Source organism: Meles meles, chromosome 18, assembly GCF_922984935.1.
Source record: "Meles meles chromosome 18, mMelMel3.1 paternal haplotype, whole genome shotgun sequence".
Taxonomy (NCBI): Eukaryota; Metazoa; Chordata; class Mammalia; order Carnivora; family Mustelidae; genus Meles; species Meles meles.
The window spans coordinates 4,591,651-4,608,956 of record NC_060083.1 but is presented as its reverse complement, the minus strand read 5'-3'; the positions used below and the strand labels follow the sequence as shown (position 1 = coordinate 4,608,956).

Below are 17,306 nucleotides of genomic sequence, written 5' to 3'. Positions count from 1 at the left end.
TGATCTGATTCATCTGCCTTCTTTAACTTGTTCTTTCAATGTCAAAAGTGGGCTAGATAAGAAATTAGGTCCTGATTCTGGAAGCTGCCAGAAGAGTGAGTCTAAATGGTTATAGCGCTTTATTCACAAAAGTGTTAAAATAGTTAGAATATCTCCCATCTGCAACACTAATAGAACATCGGTGAATGAGCCACTAACCTCTACTTTTTAGCCCATTTTTCTTTTGTAAAGAGGCAAGTGGCTTCTGCTGGGAGTGAGGTCACTGAGATAATCATCATCGTCTGCTATGAATGGGAGAAGACATGATGAGAAACTGTTAAAGCTACCTGAAATGCTGTATCAATGAGCAAATAATCTGAGAGTATTGAGCATGGCGATGATGATGATGATGATGATGATGATGGTGATGATGGTGATGATGATAGTGGTGATGATGATGATGGTGATAATGGTGATGATGATGATGATGGTGATGATGGTGATAATGGTGATGATGGTGATGATGGTAATGATGATGGTGATGATGATGATGATGATGATGGTGATGATGGTGAGGACCATGGCATGTGTATTTTTAGATCCAGCAACAGTCAACTAACTGATCTGTTAAGCTCCTTGAGGTTGATCTAGTTTGGACTTCCAGATGATCAAATTAAATCAGATGTTTTATAGGTGCCTGGAGACTTACGTATATCATTATTTCATTCATTCATACCAACTCTCTGGGAGAAGATGTGGTTAATGCTTAACCTTTACCATGTCTTAAAAAAAGAAAGTAATTATAAGCCACTATTAATTTGCTTGGATTGCTCTCCCCACATTAAGCCTCAACAAGTACAGTTAACTGCCTGCAGGGCATTTAAAGTAACTTCAGAAATCCAGAATCTCAGGGGATCATCCCTTGTTGAGAAGCACAGAACTCAGAGGTAGTAGGATGAGAAAATACCTTGGAAACGGGTCAGGTTTGGGGACTAAATGTATATGGCCCCATTTTCTAGCAGGCAGGTGACCCATAAGTGTCTTAATTTCTCTGTGGCTCAGTTTCCCCATCCATTCAATGGAAATAACCAAAGTACTCTCATTAAGAAAATCAAATTCATTTTCATTTGCCATCGTCTCCTTACTTCTGCCTTCAAAATAAGTCTGGCAAAGGATTGATAAAAACTGACATACTATGCTACTGACAGTCTCCATCTCTCTCTCTTTTTTAAAGATTTATTTATTCATTTTAGAGAGAGAGCACAAGTGTGGGTGGGAGGGACAGACGGAGAGAGAGAGAGACAATCCTCAGCAGATGTCCTGCTAAGTGTGGAACCCACTAGGGAGCTTGATCCCAGGATCCTGAGATCATGACCTAGCCAAAATCAAGAGCCTGTTGCCCAACCGACTGAGCCACCCAAGTGCCCCTTCTCCCTATCTCTTAGAACCAGAAAGTTTTGATTCATTATTAAGGACCCTTTCCTGCCGTGCTTTTATCTACCAGTGTCCATTTGAATGGAGATAGAAAAGATCTGCTGTAGTCAGGACAGTTCCATAAGACCCAGTTCTCTTAAATCCATAATATAGTCAAGGGGAAAGACACCTTTATGGATGATACCACCCAACCATACACTCACATTTGCATTTAAACATAAAGGTAAATTTATACTTACAAGTACCAGACTAGGAGACATAAGATAATTTGCCCAACATGATAGAAATCAAATAGGAACAAAAGTCTAGGACCCCATCCTCTAGGCCAGAGCAGCTTCTCCAGCATTCCCAAGCAGTATATGTCTGCAGAAGCAATCCATAGTGATGAGAGTTAAGAATGCTAAAGAAGGGGCACCCGGGTGGCTCAGTGGGTTAAAGCCTCTGCCTTAGGCTCAGGTCATGATCCCAGCGTCCTGGGATCAAGCCCCACGTGGGGCTCTCTGCTCAGCAGGGAGCCTGCTTCCCCCCCTCTCTCTGCCTGCCGCTCTGCCTACTTGTGATCTCTGTCTGTCAAATGAATAAATAAAATCTTTTAAAAAAAAAGAATGCTAATGAAAATGTAAAATATTTCCATTTTTAAAAAAATTTGATTTATTTATTTGAGAGAGAGGGAGCATGCAGACATCGGGGACGGGCAGAGGGAGACGGAGAAGCAGGCTCCCCACTGAGCAGAGAGCCCAACGCAGGACTTGATCTCAGGACCTCAGGATCATCAGCTGAGCCGAAGGTAGTCGCTTAACCAGCTGAGCCACCCAGGCGCCCCAACATTTGCATTTAGATAAATAAAATAGATTGCTTTTCATAGAAGCACTAGAACAACACTCCTCTCTACTGGGCTTGTTGAGACAGCCTCAACCCTTTCAAATAAAAGCAACTTCATATGCTTCCTTCCAGACTCTCCATTGTGCACACACGAACTGTTGTCCCCTTTCTCCACGGCGCAGCTGTCCGCGGTGGCACGGTCCCAAAACCCACGCTTCTGGGTTAGAGCCACAATGTGCCCGCTGGCCGTGTCATTCTCCAGACCACATTAGAAGTCCCTCCACCGTGTGCCCCGCTTTCATATTCTTTGCTAATCGCCTGCTTCTTTTGAAGGGCACAAAACCTGCCTCGGCTTCCTCACCCCAGTAGGCAGGATGTTCTCTGCTTTCAGAGGTCACGGCATTGCCAGACCATAGTCTTGATCTTGGGAAAATAAGTAATTAGCCCGATGGGGAATAAACTGCCATGTCAGCGATTTTCTCCCTACTGGGTTTTGAAGACACAGAGGCCCAAGCAGCGGAGAGAAGTTGACTGCTGTTGGGTCTTAATGCCCCACTAAACTCAAATACCAACTACTGGCACCCAGAGCTCATTAGCTCTGACCCAACACAGCTAATCGCCCCGAGCGCTGAATCAGCTTTCAGGGACACTTAAGAGATGCATTTGTTAATGTTTTAACCTCAAAGAGCCCTGCGTGGCTTTGAGGACCCAAGTCTCATAAGTGGGCATAAATGCTGAAAAAGCGTCCACTGAACACCATAAGAAGAAATGGGTCTACTTTGAGGGGAGCCCATAAAGACAAAAATTGTTCTTATGATTCCCCTGGAGAGAACCCCGAGGTATTATTACAAGCAATGTTCTCCCTTTCTTGGTTAATGCTAGTGAAGAAGTGTTTTTAGGTTTGTGGGTACAAGTCTTTTGCGATCAGTGGTCTCAATCTCACCGCTATTGACATTTCGGGATGGGTCATTCTTTGTTGTGGGGCCGTCCCCTGTAATGTGGGGTTTAATGAGGGGTTTCAGCAGCCGACCCAGCCGATGCCAGTTGCTTCTCTCCCTACCGCCCCATCCCCAGAGCATGACAACGACCAAAAATGTCTCCAGACGCTGCCAACTGTCCCCTTCCGGGAAGCAAAACCACCCTCTATTCAGAATCATTGCTTTACAAGATTATTACCTGCATTAAAAAGATGAGAATTTAAAAAAAAAAAAAGGATAGGACAGAAATTATCAGACAAAATCAAGTAAGAGCAAGTATTCTTTCATGAACATATATTTCATACTTGTTTGGATGTTTATGAATCACAATTTTAAAAGTTTGAAAAATACAGATAGAGTATCTTGACTCTCCGAAACTATTTATCTGTGTTACTGCTTAAGAGATGGATGTTCGTCTCCCACTTAGAAATCTCCGATTTTGGGGCACCTGGGTGGTTCAGTGGGTTAAGCCTCTGCCTTCGGCTCAGGTCATGATCTCAGGGTCCTGGATCGAGTCCCACATCAGGCTCTCTGCTCAGTGGGGAGCCTGCTTCCTCCTCTCTCTCTGCCTGCCTCTCTGCCTACTTGTGATCTCTCTCTCTCTGTCAAATAAATAAATAAATTCTTTAAAAAAAATCTCCATGTGCTCGCTTCGGCAGCACATATACTAAAATTGGAACGATACAGAGAAGATTAGCATGGCCCCTGCGCAAGGATGACACGCAAATTCATGAAGCGTTCCATATTTAAAAAAAAACCAAAACTCCAATTTTTTTCTCAAAAGTTTCCTGCATGCTTTGACTTGTTTTTAATTTAATATAGTTTTCTATCAAAACTAATGAAATTTAGTCTTCCTGTCATATTAAGGCAACTGTGGTAATATATGTGCCCCTTAGGTACACAAAATTACCAAAACAGAATGTCACAGATCATCTAGCAATTTAGTGAGTCTCTACTATGTGCTAAAGAAAAATGAGTGAAGCCAGACCTCTCTGTGTCAGGATTTATCATCTATTTCGATATAAAATCTAGTAGGTAACACGTACATATGCCTGACTTTGCCGAGAGATCACACAGAATTTGCTGGTGAGTATTGGGAGTCATATAAGAAATGGTTTTGGCTCAGTTAGGCACATAGGACATATACCTGTAAACACTGAAACAAGTGTATAATGATCAAATAATGTTTAACAACACAAAAGCTTGTTTCAAGTCAAGCTTCATAGACCACACATGTGTACACACACACACACACACACACACACACACACAGTGAGTACAGAAGGGACACTCCTGGCTTATGCCATATTACTGTAGAACACGGAGGTGGAGTTTTGTAGACAGTGGTAGAGCACGTTCTGACGCTGAAACAGACATCTGGAATGAACTAGAAATGTTGAGTGTTTGGAAACGAAACAGAAATGAGGTGGAGATGGGAGCTAGAGGCAGAAGGTGTGGTCAAAGCAAGAAGTTACACAAGCCAGGAGGTTCCTAAAGGAGAGAGAAGGAACTGGACCTTAAGGGTCCAGCTTCTAAGACCTAGACAAAAGATCAAGGGAAGTTCTGTCCATTCCCTTCTTCTGCAGGTTCCTTTCTAGAAAAAATGATTTCAAGATCTGGTTGTGTTGTTACACAGAGAATGGGTGAATAATAAGGAAGAGACAAAGAATCAGGCCAGTCGCCTTATTTTCTAAAGAGGAAAACAGGATGGTTTCCTTGAGACAAAGGGCGTAACAACTGGTAGGACGAAGCTTGGGCCTTTGAGGGCCCACTTGGGGTGAACTCAGGAAGAAGACGGCACAGAAGCAGGGTGAAGTCAACGGGGGAAAAAAACAAGGGGGTGACTGATGTCGCCCTCAGAAAGCATGGTTTTCTTGGAGCTTAGTTTTGTCTGCTCTTATGTGGTTGTTTTTAACTGAATTTGGATTGCCCTTCACTAATAGGTGAAGTCATCTCTGTTTCCTGCAGACGGTTTGGCTGACGGATTTCTTTTTGGTAGATAATTTATGTCTAGTCTATTTAAAATTCATTATTTAATGTTAATGCTGGATGATTTCTAATGTCTTTGATATTTCTGGCCATATCTCTGCTCATTATTGTATTCTGTTCCTTTTCTAGGTCTTGGATTTGAATGCTGATTTTGCTCATTCCTCCCAAGTGTGATCTTAAAATCACAGACATGAATTCATTCTATTTACATCACTGACTACACAAGTATGGTAGGAATTCAGTTTATCACTTGGCTTTTATCTTAATGACCTTTAACCAAAGATTTGATTTCCTCTCTCATTCAAGGATTTTAAAGAAAATAGTTTTTAATCTTGACATTCTATTAATTTTATTTCCCCCTTTATTATTATTTTTCACTTGTGGTCAAAGTGTGAGTTTGATATTATTTAAACTTTCAGGATACTTACTGTGGCCACGTAGATAAACATTTCTGCAAATGTTTCACAGGCTTTTGAAAAGACCACCTGTTTTCTGTTTGTAAGATAGGTAGCCTTCTGATAGCTCTTTTTAAAATAAAAAGTATGTGTATTTTGAAGGGTTCCATGTGTTTATTCATACTTCCCCAACTGCTCTGGCAAAGATTCAGACGGATGTGTTGGAATACTTCACCGGTACTGTGATCTTTTAAGCAATCTCTGTTCTGTGAATTTTATCAGCGTCAGTCATGGTTAGGATATTGTACTACAACATACAAGATGCTTCTATTGAGGGAAGCTGGGTGAAGGGTACACAGAACTTTTTCTGTCCACTTATTTGCAATCCTGCAAATCTATAATTATTTCCAAATATAAAGTAAAGGGGCGCCTGGGTGGCTCAGTCGTCAAGCAGCTGCCTTCGGCTCAGGTCATGATCCCAGGTTCTGGGATGGAGCCCCTCATAGGCTCCCTGCTTAGCGGGATGCCTGCTTCTCACTCTCCCACTCGCCCTTCTTGTGTTCCCTCTCTCACTGTGTCTCTGTCAAATAAATAAAATCGTTAAAAAATTTTTTTAAATAATAAAAAAATTAAAAAACCCAAACCATGCCATCTATTTGCATAACTAACAGCTTTCCCTTCCTTTATCTTGATGCTATGTGGTTACGTCACCTGGTACATAAAGGTTCATGGAAATTAAGCTATGGGTTGAACGCTTATTAAAAACGGATCTTCTTGTTTCATTTTAAGTGTTTTCTCTTGGCTTTTTGCATTGCCTGATGCGGATTTTGTCATGCCAGCTTGCTTATTTTTATTTCCTTTCTCTTTCTTCTTTGAGGGAGTGTGTGCGTGCGCGTGTATGTGTGTGCGTGCGCATGTGTGTGTGTCTGCATGCCTGTGGTTTCACATTCGCCCATGCATCTGAGTCGGCTTTGGCCATTCTTCTCCTTGTTAACATTATTTCGCACTGTTTTCATGCGTCTCTTGCAAACAACAAAGAGCCATCACAGATTACTAATTCCCTTGTCTACTATACAATTTTCTTCACTCATTTTTATTGTAAACTCAACTTTCTTTACATTAGCCATTTGAGGTCATCTGAATGGTTAAAAATTCTTAGGTCACAACCTTTTTCTCCCTCAAAATTCTGTAACACGAGTCCAGGGCTTTCTGAAAGACGGTATTTTAAGGAAGATATCTCGCTGAAGCTTCCTTTATCTTCTTTTGGGGGAATCTGTGTTTGTCGTCTAGATGATTGTAAGATTTTTGTTTTGCTGTTTTCTCCCTTTATCCTTTGGGAAACTTTTCTTACAGGTTACCTCTAAGACCATGTTCACTACTCCTGTGTGGTATCTGGATGGCCTTGGAAGACTAAAATCTTGTTGAGAAAATAAACTAGAGATTTTTTTCAAGACTTCTCCTATTTCACCCTAAAGCTCTCTACATCATGGAGGAACAGGAAGGAAGACGCGCATTCCCATTCCCCCAACTGGTTAGATTCTTGTAAGAGACTGAGCCTTGGGTTGGATCCTGTGCCTGCAGGCTGCCCCTACAGGGAACTGGAGGTGAAATCTGTATGTGTCCCTCGTTAGGGCTGAGACGGCTTTTGTTTTTCTGGATTCCCGTTGAGATCTGCCAGGGCCAGAAGAAGGGAGAAGCGAAATGCTACATATTATCTGGGCTTTACTCTGTCTATTGGAAAGTCAAGTCAGGGGAAGCCAACAGCAGGAATGAGCTGTGCTGAGCCCGGAACTGTCACAGGGCCAGGGAGGGGGGCAGGATCAGGGCCCCAGGGTTGACTTTGTGGTTTGCAGACGCGAACACACTTGGTGTAGACCAAGTGGTCCCCGGAGTAGGCATGGGTCTGCCCCTGTCACTGCAGAGCATCAGGCCTTCCCTTAAGTCCCGGTGCCTGAGCACATGGATATCCACGAGGTCCCTCCTCTTCCCTTCACGGGCTGCCCTCTCCCCAATCCCAATTTCCCCACCTTCTATCTTAGAGAAGTTTACAAATTTGCATTGCTGGTGACCTGCTCTTGCTCTATCGCTGACAATGTTTGACCATTTCTTTGGCCCCTTCACCGGGGACTTCGGAGAAGGGGGAACTTACACCCGTATTAACATATTGAACGAGGACACATCTTCAGTTTTCACATTTTTCATATTCTCTACTTGGCCCGCGGATTTCCATGACCTCAAGGTAGGGGGTTAAAATGGGATTCTCCCCATGTGAGGACACCCAACAGATCACAGCAAAGTCAACTGGAAGGTCGTGAACAGAGTGAATGTCCTATGGGCACCCCATTGGAGCGGCCACACACCGTGCTCTGGTTGTACATATCACTATTCCAGGGATGGGGGGGGCTTTCCAGAGACTTCCAACACAACTGGATAGGTCAGCCTGAAACAGTTTACCCCCGTTCCACTCCTCCAGCCCCAAGAGCTGGGGCTGGCTGGGAGGAGAAAGTGACAAGTCACAAGAACTGGAAACGGGCAGTCTGGGTCTGCAGTTTCCCTTCCGATCGACATTTTTCCCCCCTTTTCTGCCTGGGCTTTAAAAACACAGAACAGAGGCCTCCTATGTCCACAAAATAACACTTTAGGGGAAGGGGAGGGAGGGAACGGAGCATGAAAAAGAAAAAGACAGAATGCTCAAGGGACTGGAGAGTTGATTCTGTCTAATTATACTTTTTAAATTCCCCTAATTGCTCTGTTTAATTATTGATGTGGAAAGTGCTGCCTTTTAGGGAGTTGAGTCATCAAGAGCCCTCAGGACCAAGGAGACAGACATCACCTGCTTTGAGTTTGGTAATTAAGGCATTATGGGTCACCAGCAGAGGGGGGCAGACCCCAGTGGGAGAGGGGAGCCCCCCCTTCCCCCCCCCCCCCGCAAAGAGCACCGAGCGCCAGTGAGAGCAGAGTCTTGAAAAGTGCATTTGGAGCCACGGCGGCTTCTAGAAAGTGTGACTGATAAACAGAAAAGAAAACAGACGCTCTGTTGCCCTTTACTCCCATTCTGCCCACTGATTTTCTTCCTTCTACAAACAAAAATGTGTTCAGATTCCCAATGGCTGCTGACCTGTTGTGAGTTTCAGGTCCCTCTATCATCTGTAATTTGGGGACTTGAGTTGTAAAAGCCTAATATGTAAAGCGCCGGTGCTGTTTTTTGTTTGTTTAATGTGTTATGGAATCACGACAGCCTACCACCGATATCACTAATAATCTCCTCATTTTCTACCCGACTTCAGCAGCATTTATTCCTTTTGGCCCCCAAGAAAGGATGGTGCATCCTGGGTGACCAGATAAATGGATGCTTGGGTGTCACCGGAACGGGATTAGCGGGGCTGACCCACCAGCTTCTGACTGGGGATTTGATGTGTTATACAATGAAGGAAATCATGATCCCGCGGGGTGACAAAGGGTTCCGTTTCCTTGTCTGTAAGATGTGGAGCCTCGCCTGCATGACCTTGAAAGCCCCTTTGAGAGCTCGCAGTCCGGGTGTGCGGGTCGTGGAATAAAAAGTCCAGTAAGGCACCACAAAGACAGAAGACAATGATGGGCTACTCTGATATCCCCTTCACAAAAGGACTTGTAGCCCAGCTGTGGAAGGTATACTCCGCTGACCGATTCCAGCCGCCAGAGTCCTTCCTTGGGGCCAGTCTCAATGAGCACCTACTTTGCTCTAAGTGGCTCTTGGTCAGGGACCAAACAAGATGGCGGCACAGGAGCTGAGCCCCATCTGCTGGAGTTGGGACCACCCCTGAGGAGCAATCTTCACTCCAGGTCTACAGGTGGGGCTCGCAGAGACTGTCAGGTTGGTGTTGGGTCCGTCCAATCCAGCTTCCTTCCCTTTTCCTGTTCCAGTGTTCCAAGACATTGTTTATAGTCCTCACTCCCTCTTGGGAACTGCTTTGTGGAAAACCGAAATGGCGACAAAGCATAGATTATAAACAAAGTGGCATTCAACTCCAAAAAGGAAGGTCAACCACTGGAACCACACTGGGACAAGCCAAGTCACAAAGGAAGTGGCATCAGAATTTATCTTTGAAGAAGGAGTTGGGGAGTAGAAGAAAGAGAATAGGTATTTCAGCCAGTGGGATGGACACATGCACAAAGACACAAGGATATAATGATGGTGGATATGGGGTCACAGGTCATGCATAGGAATGGAATACAGGTGTGTGCAGTGGTGGGGGCTGAAGGCTGGGCTGGGGACATGTGGCTGGAAAGTAAGGGTCCAAGATATACAGCTGTCACAACCGCCTTATTGATACAGTTCTAATGGTTTGCAGACTCCGATACAGGGAAATGGTAACTGTGGGAGAATAATGAGGTACCCAAAGCAATAAAAATATGGAAAATTTCATAGCATAGTACTTTTGACAGCCCTAAAAAAAAATGATATTTTACTTCTATGTAGGTGGTTTCCTTGAACGAATAGCACCTGCCATTTGTTAGGGAGAAAATAAATTGCTTGTCCCATGGTACAAAAGAATCAATCATAGCATCACACCAATCTATCATGTAAAATCCAGTCCTGAGGCCCAATGTTTTCAGGAAAGAAACAGGCAGTTAATATTCCTATCTCTGTCTACTTATTCAGGGGGAAGAAAAGGACCTGCATCGGTCGCAAATTAACCTCCTGAAGACCAGCATCAAATTCCAAAAACGAAATATAACCATCCTGTGATTTTTATAAATCACAACTTGCTCTAATTTTTAAAAAAGGTAGCATTTCCCAAACTGTGTTCCAAGGAACACACAGCCCTACAGATTTTCATGACAAACGCCTGGCATGGTCACTGTCCTGGGGAAACTCCGCCAATGACAAACCCCTTTTGGCTTGTCAAAGTGAACCTTAAAACACAAAGATGAAAAGTCCACTGTCAAAAAAATCCATTCAACAAAGAATTCATTTCCCATGCGTATCTGACCACAAAATCCCTCTTCCTTCATGAAACCTACAAAGACTGTAGAAGCAACATTATAAGGAATACATTTCGTAGGCTGACTTTGAGGGTTTCAAAAGCATTTCGTATCAAAATGGGATGGCAACAGGGAGAAGATATTTGCAAATGACAGTACAGACAAAAGGTTGATATCCAGGATCTATAAAGAACTCCTCAAATTCAACACACACAAAACAGATAATCATATCAAAAAATGGGCAGAAGATATGAACAGACACTTCTCCAATGAAGACATACAAATGGCTATCAGACACATGAAAAAATGTTCATCATCACTAGCCATCAGGGAGACTCAAATTAAAACCACATTGAGATACCACCTCACACCAGTTAGAATGGCCAAAATTAGCAAGACAGGAAACAACATGTGTTGGAGAGGATGTGGAGAAAGGGGAACCCTCTTCCACTGTTGGTGGGAATGCAAGTTGGTGCAGCCACTTTGGAGAACAGTGTGGAGATTCCTCAAGAAATTAAAAAGAGAGCTTCCCTATGACCTTGCAATTGCACTACTGGGTATTTACCCCAAAGATACAGATGTAGTGAAAAGAAAGGCCATCTGTACCCCAACGTTTATAGCAACAATGGCCACGGTCGCCAAACTGTGGAAAGAACCAAGATGCCCTTCGACAGACGAATGGATAAGGAAGATGTGGTCCATATACACTATGGAGTATTATGCCTCCATCAGAAAGGATGAATACCCAACTTTTGTATCAAAATGCACGGGACTGGAGGAGATTATGCTGAGTAAAATAAGTCAAGCAGAGAGAGTCAATTATCATATGGTTTCACTTATTTGTGGAGCATAACAAATAACATGGAGGACATGGGGAGACGGAGAGGAGAAGGGAGTTGAGGGAAATTGGAAGGGGAGGTGAACCATGAGAGACTGTGGACTCTGAAAAACAACCTGAGGGTCTAGAAGGGGCGGGGGGTGGGAGGTTGGGGGAATAAGGTGGTGGGTATTAGTGAGGGCACGTACTGCATGGAGCACTGGATGTGGTGCAAAAACAATGAACACTGTTATGCTGAAAAGAAAAAAAATAAAGTGATTTATGTTTTAAAAAATGGGATGGCAATAAACAAAAGGATTGAACTAATTCTTGAACTTGCTGCCTTTGGACTCACGGATTCGTAAGTTAAAGGAGTTTGTCTCAAGCTAGATATGAGGACAGTCCTTCCAACGGGTCATGTTGTGGAAGGTCCAGTGAATGGTGAGACAGGATGTTCAATTTACTGTTTCTGTGATCAAAAGAGTAAAGCTCACAGCCGAAGCCCACTTTGAAGGTATCGGTGAGAAGTTCTAGGCCTACGGTTTGCTGAGGTACTGAACAACCATCTAGGGAAAGAATCCCCTATTCTATAAAATTAAGGGACTTTTAGGACTGCAGTGCCATATTCTTGTGCTCATTTTAAGTTTCAGGTATGTGATTAAAAAATTACACACTACTACGACAGTGATACAAGTCTGTCCGACACAGGGAAAGCTAGGGAAAATGCAAGCCAGTGAGCTATGCATTCAAACCAGGCTGAGGCTTCCTGGAAATATTTTTGGGAAACCCAACTAAGAAAGAGAGTGGATAAGCAGGTGGGTTCTAGACATCCCCTCCTTCCTCCAACCAGCACAGATTCTATTATATGGAGTGGGCAACAGGGTTTGTTTTTAATTTTAAGAATGAGTCCTAGTGGTATAGACACTGACAACCACAACTTTAATCTATGTATCTACACAAACACACAGAGGAAGGTAAATCAGTCATTGGAAAAAGAGACGTGACCAGGGGCTTGATCACTGGCAAAGAAATGCCCTCCTTTTCACTGCTCTGAAGAGATCCAAAACAAAGTTCCCAAGGAATTCTCCCGGTTCCATATACACAATCCCACCTAAAATATTATTCTTACTTTAACTCTGAAAATAAGTTGAGTTTTTGCAGGGTCCAATGTCTCTCGTCACTTTAAGAGGGAAGGATGCTCGCAAATGATGTGTCCAAAAAGGATGGCTTCGTGGGCTCAAGGGTCAAATGATAAAAACCACCATATCAAAATAATGTAATTCATACACGCCATCTCTACTCTTGACAAGAGCCAAGCAAGGCAGACATCACGATTCCCATTTTCACAGAGGCTAAGTTGCTTGTCCAGAGTTACCCCACGGGATCAGGAAGGGTGTGGGGACTTAAACCCAAGCCAGGCAGATTTTAAAGGCATGGGTCACATTTACTTTTGACAGCCCTGGGTACCATGAACCGTCCAGACATAGGACAAAATGGACTGTCGGCTCGCTCTCTCTCAGGGTTTTGGGTTTTTTTGCTTTTTGTTTTTTATTCATTTGACAGAGAAAGAGAGAGCATAAGCAGGGGGAGCGGCAGGCAGAGGGAGAGGGAGAAGCAGGCTCCCCACTGAGCAAGGAGTCTGATGCAGGACTCGATCCCAGGACTTTGAGATCATGACCTGAACCGAAGGCAGATGCTTAACCCACGGAACCACCCAGGCACCCCTCAATGTCTGTTTTTAAATGTGACTTTCCACGTGGTTAGTGGAACAATAGAGTATGAGGGAGGCATTTGCTCTCCTCCACCCAATGGTTTTACAACGTTGACTCAAATCCTCTTCTCTTTCCCAGAGACCTCAGGGAGGGTCCTGATGGCTCCATTCTGCCCAGGACCCAACTCACCAGCTTTTACATGCAGATGAACAGAATCAAACACTAGTGAGTATTTACTTCCACTGGACCCAGCTTGAAAGCAGCTTCTCCCGAGGTCACTTCAGTGTCATCGAGGACTGAAGAGAATCCATCTTCTGCACGAGCCCCAACTTCCTGATTAACTCAATCCAACACTTAAGGAATAAAGGATGCAAAGAGGCCCCGTGTAATTTTATCATGACTTCTCTCCTAAGTGAATTCAGAACACAGCATGGACTGAGTGTTGTTCTAAGAATGTCCAACTCCTCGGGGCTCAGAATCCAGAACCCAGGGTTGGGTTTTCCGCTTCCCATCCATTTCTGTTTTAGGTGCAATTCTGAGCAGCCAGCCACCCCCGTATCTGGCCTTTCCCCCAGCTGGGTTTGTAAATGGCAGCCGTATGTGAGGGGGTGGGGTGGGGGTCCGATCCTAACCACATCTCAATGATCCGCGAGGGGATAAACTAAATAGGTTTGGTCCCTTTTAAAAAGTGTTTCAGCCAGGAAAGACCTCCTTGAATCTGTTATAAACTTGAATAGGAAAAATGTCCATTCTCCTTCCCCGCCCCCCACGCCCGTTCCTGGAATCTTTGTTTGCACTAGCCTCAGAAAACATGTAAATCTTGGCCCAGACTAAGCAAATCACCTTAAAAAGGAAGGTTAGAGAACTGTTTATTATTTGAAATGTCTCTCCCTAGACCTTATTTTTGATAAATTGGCTTCAGCTTCATTACTCCATGATATATCTCCCTTGACATTTAATTATACTTACTCCAAACACATTAAGCGAATCAGTCTGAACAGCTTCTTATTAATATGCAAATTTCTCCTTTGAAAACCCATGAATCTGTGAAAAATCTCTTTAGACTTCCATTAAACCCACTCAGGAAGTTGTATACCTCACACAGACACTTGCATTATTCACTGACTCAATGATTCAGCATTTACTAATTGTCTGAGTTAACTATTCTGCCCACATCAAGGGGAGGTGGTAGGAAAGAGAGGGGGACAGGGAACCAAATGGGATTCAGAAGCTGAACACTTAAAAGATGAATGATCAGAAGGCCAGGCCTGAATTAGCGGCTGTAATTAGAGTTCAGAATCAAGTTCCTTTGGGAGCCCAGCCAGCCCACGCTCAACTGGAAAGGCCACGGACCGCGTGGACCCGGGAGTGACTTCTTTGGCAAGAGCCCGGGAGCCTGGAGAGGGGGGCAGCGGCGCTCCCTTGCCCTCGTTAAGATCTCAAACGGGCCGCTAAACGGTCCTTGGGCTGTCGTCGGGGGGCCGGAAGCCAATTCCAGAAGAAGCAGGGAGCAGACCTGGCACCGAGGAGATGGGGAGACAGTAAAATGGCAGGAAAGTTGTTTTCCAGGAGCCTCCACAGCCCTAGGGGTCAGAATGAATGTGGAAAAGCAGCGATCCGCACAGAAGAGGAAGCTGGATCTTCGGAGCGTAGGAGAGGATTAAGAAATTCTCGGGATTCTGATGACAGGCTATGCAGGATGGGGAGAGACAGCCGTCCTCGGGTGTCCTCGAATCCGAGTCTGAAATCTGGGCCATCTGGGCAGCATGAGATAAAAACATCAAACAGTAGCACGCTACAATCCAGTGCTGGCGGTATTTAGAGTCTTGGTGATTGTGTGTCCAAGAAATATTTGCGGCGAGGGAGCAGTATGGTGACATTATTTACCTGGACCCATAATGATCACGGAAGAATGATACCGAGTTATTTTCAGGGACATTGGCAATCAATAACTTCTCCCTCTCTAGACCCCTGCCTGGTCATCTTACCTAGAAGAAGGCAAAGCACCTGCTCTGTTCTTTTCTCAGGGACACTGGGAGGATCACATTGAATGAAATACATTTGAGAGTGAGGGGGGGGCTTTGTAAGCTATAGAAAATTCTACACGTGTGGAGTTATATATGGTTAAGAGCTGTACGAGATAGGCTTTGCTCATGTATACTACCAGCCTTAGAAAGGACCCCAGCTCCTAAAGAAAAATAATCATTTAGTAAGGAGAGTAGAAAAGGAACAAATATGGAAGGCGCCCCACTATTAACATGGGTAGTGCTGAAGGTGATTTTTATGTATCCCAGTCTGTCCTTAGAGCGACCTTTGAAGAACATGGGAACAGTGGCGTTGTCCTAAGTTCTGTTTGGAAGGGAAAGTTCCAACATGCAGACCCTGCTTTTAAGAAAAATCCCCATGGGATGCCTGGGGGGCTCAGTTAACTATCTGCCCTCGGCTCAGGTCATGATCTCGGGGTCCTGGGATCGAGTCCCGCATCGGGCTCCCTGCTGGGCGGGGAGTCGGCTTCTCACTCTGCCTGCTGCTCCCCATGCTTGTGCTGTCTATCTCTCTGTTAAATAAATAAATAAAAATTCTTAAAAAAAAAAAAAAAGTGTTCCCAGACTTTTCAAGGCAACAACAGTAACCACAGCAAAATCCCCAAATAACTCATAATCTGAAAAGTTATTCAACTTTTCTTAAGTCAAGGGGAAACCACTCTGTATCCGTTATTGGAGCTTGCTTACATCCATCGCAAACAGGTTAAGTCAAAATAATAAGTAATAGGAGGAATCTGTATACGATAAAAAGATGTTGCTTTCACAGAAACAACTTCCTAATGCTTTAGATGTGGTCTATAAATTGGTCGAATAGGGCAACAATAACCAAAACAAAAACCAAAACAAAAACCCAAACAAACCATTAAATGCTATTTATTGTAACAAAGGGTCACAGACTAGAGAATAAAGTTCTTTTCTTGTTTAAAATTCTTGTCTGATATTTCCTGCAACAAATCAGAAGACAAAGGACTTATATTAAGGACGGTAAATTCTTGAAAAGCTTCTCTGAGAACATTTTTGCAGCTCTCTCAAAGCAAGCCAGTGGGAGAAATTAAGATGGACTCGGTGTTGTCGAGAAAACCAACCAGAAATATCTATTTTGGTCCCTTCCCTTCCTGGGTCCAAGAGTGACCGCACTTGAGTTGTCTTCTTCTTGACTAGTTACATAGAAGCATGTGGGAGAATGAGTTTGGGGAGTCAATGAATCGAATCGGGTCCCAATCCTGGCTGTTCGACTTAGGAGCTGGGCCAGCTTGAGTCTTTGTTCCTATAGATGATTTAATGCCCAGCTTACGGTATCACTGAGATAATTTAAAGCAGATACTGTATTCAGGTGCCTGGAATAAGTAATGGTCAAACATGGTCCCTATTGCCATTAAACACACTCCTCGAGGATGGGATTCATTCTGGGACACTTTAGGGTTCCTGACTAAGATGGGTTCTCAACCCATACAGTCTATTCTCATTATCCGAGGTCCTTTTATCCCATAATGTCCCTGGGAATGCTGAATTAGTGAATACTGAACCATTGATCCCAGGGGGAATGTAGAGTTAGGTTCCCATGAGCCTGTGGTCACACTTTTGCCAAACAATTAATACAAAATCTTGTATGAGTTTCTGCTTAAAGCCCCCTTATTTAACACGCACTACTGACCCATTAGCACGGAGCTCACAGCCAACCGCACTGTAACTCATGCTGAACAAAGCTTATCTAACACACGTATTTTCTCCATAGAGCACAACACAGCCGTCCTTTACTAAGAAACAGAAGGGCGTTCTTCAGTACTCCGGGGTGGGGTGGGGGGGGCTTTGAACAGTGAAATCACAACCAACCAAAAACCCCACAAGAATGTGAAAAACACAGCACTGCATGAGATGGGAAAAAGGATTCTTATTTACAATAGGAGAGCTGAAAACAGGAAGGCAGAAGGTTGCTTTGTTTGACCTCGGCTGGGAATGCGCATTCAAGTGACTCAAATTTCTTGTTGTTCTGGGCATGTCCAAAACTGATGGGTATTAATTTGGGGGATTGCAAATCAATTTTAGCAAGGAGATGAGTTCACAGAGACAAACCTGTGGGTAGTGAAGGTCAGCTGTATTGACTGGACAGCAGAAGAGAAAAAAGAAATTAAAAATGTATAAAAGTAGACGCAATGTATCGCGAGGCTTCT

The 17,306-nt window shown here is 43.9% G+C and overlaps 1 protein-coding gene and 1 non-coding gene across 2 annotated transcripts in view; one reads left to right on the top strand and one right to left on the bottom strand.

Moving 5' to 3' along the window:
* The window catches only part of HS3ST3A1 (heparan sulfate-glucosamine 3-sulfotransferase 3A1), a 94,186-nt gene that overhangs the window by 22,167 nt on the left and 54,713 nt on the right, over positions 1-17,306 (bottom strand). The window lies entirely within an intron of this gene.
* On the top strand, positions 3,856-3,962 carry LOC123930317. Its single transcript, XR_006816038.1, has one exon. It is a non-coding gene; the product is annotated as a U6 spliceosomal RNA (small nuclear RNA).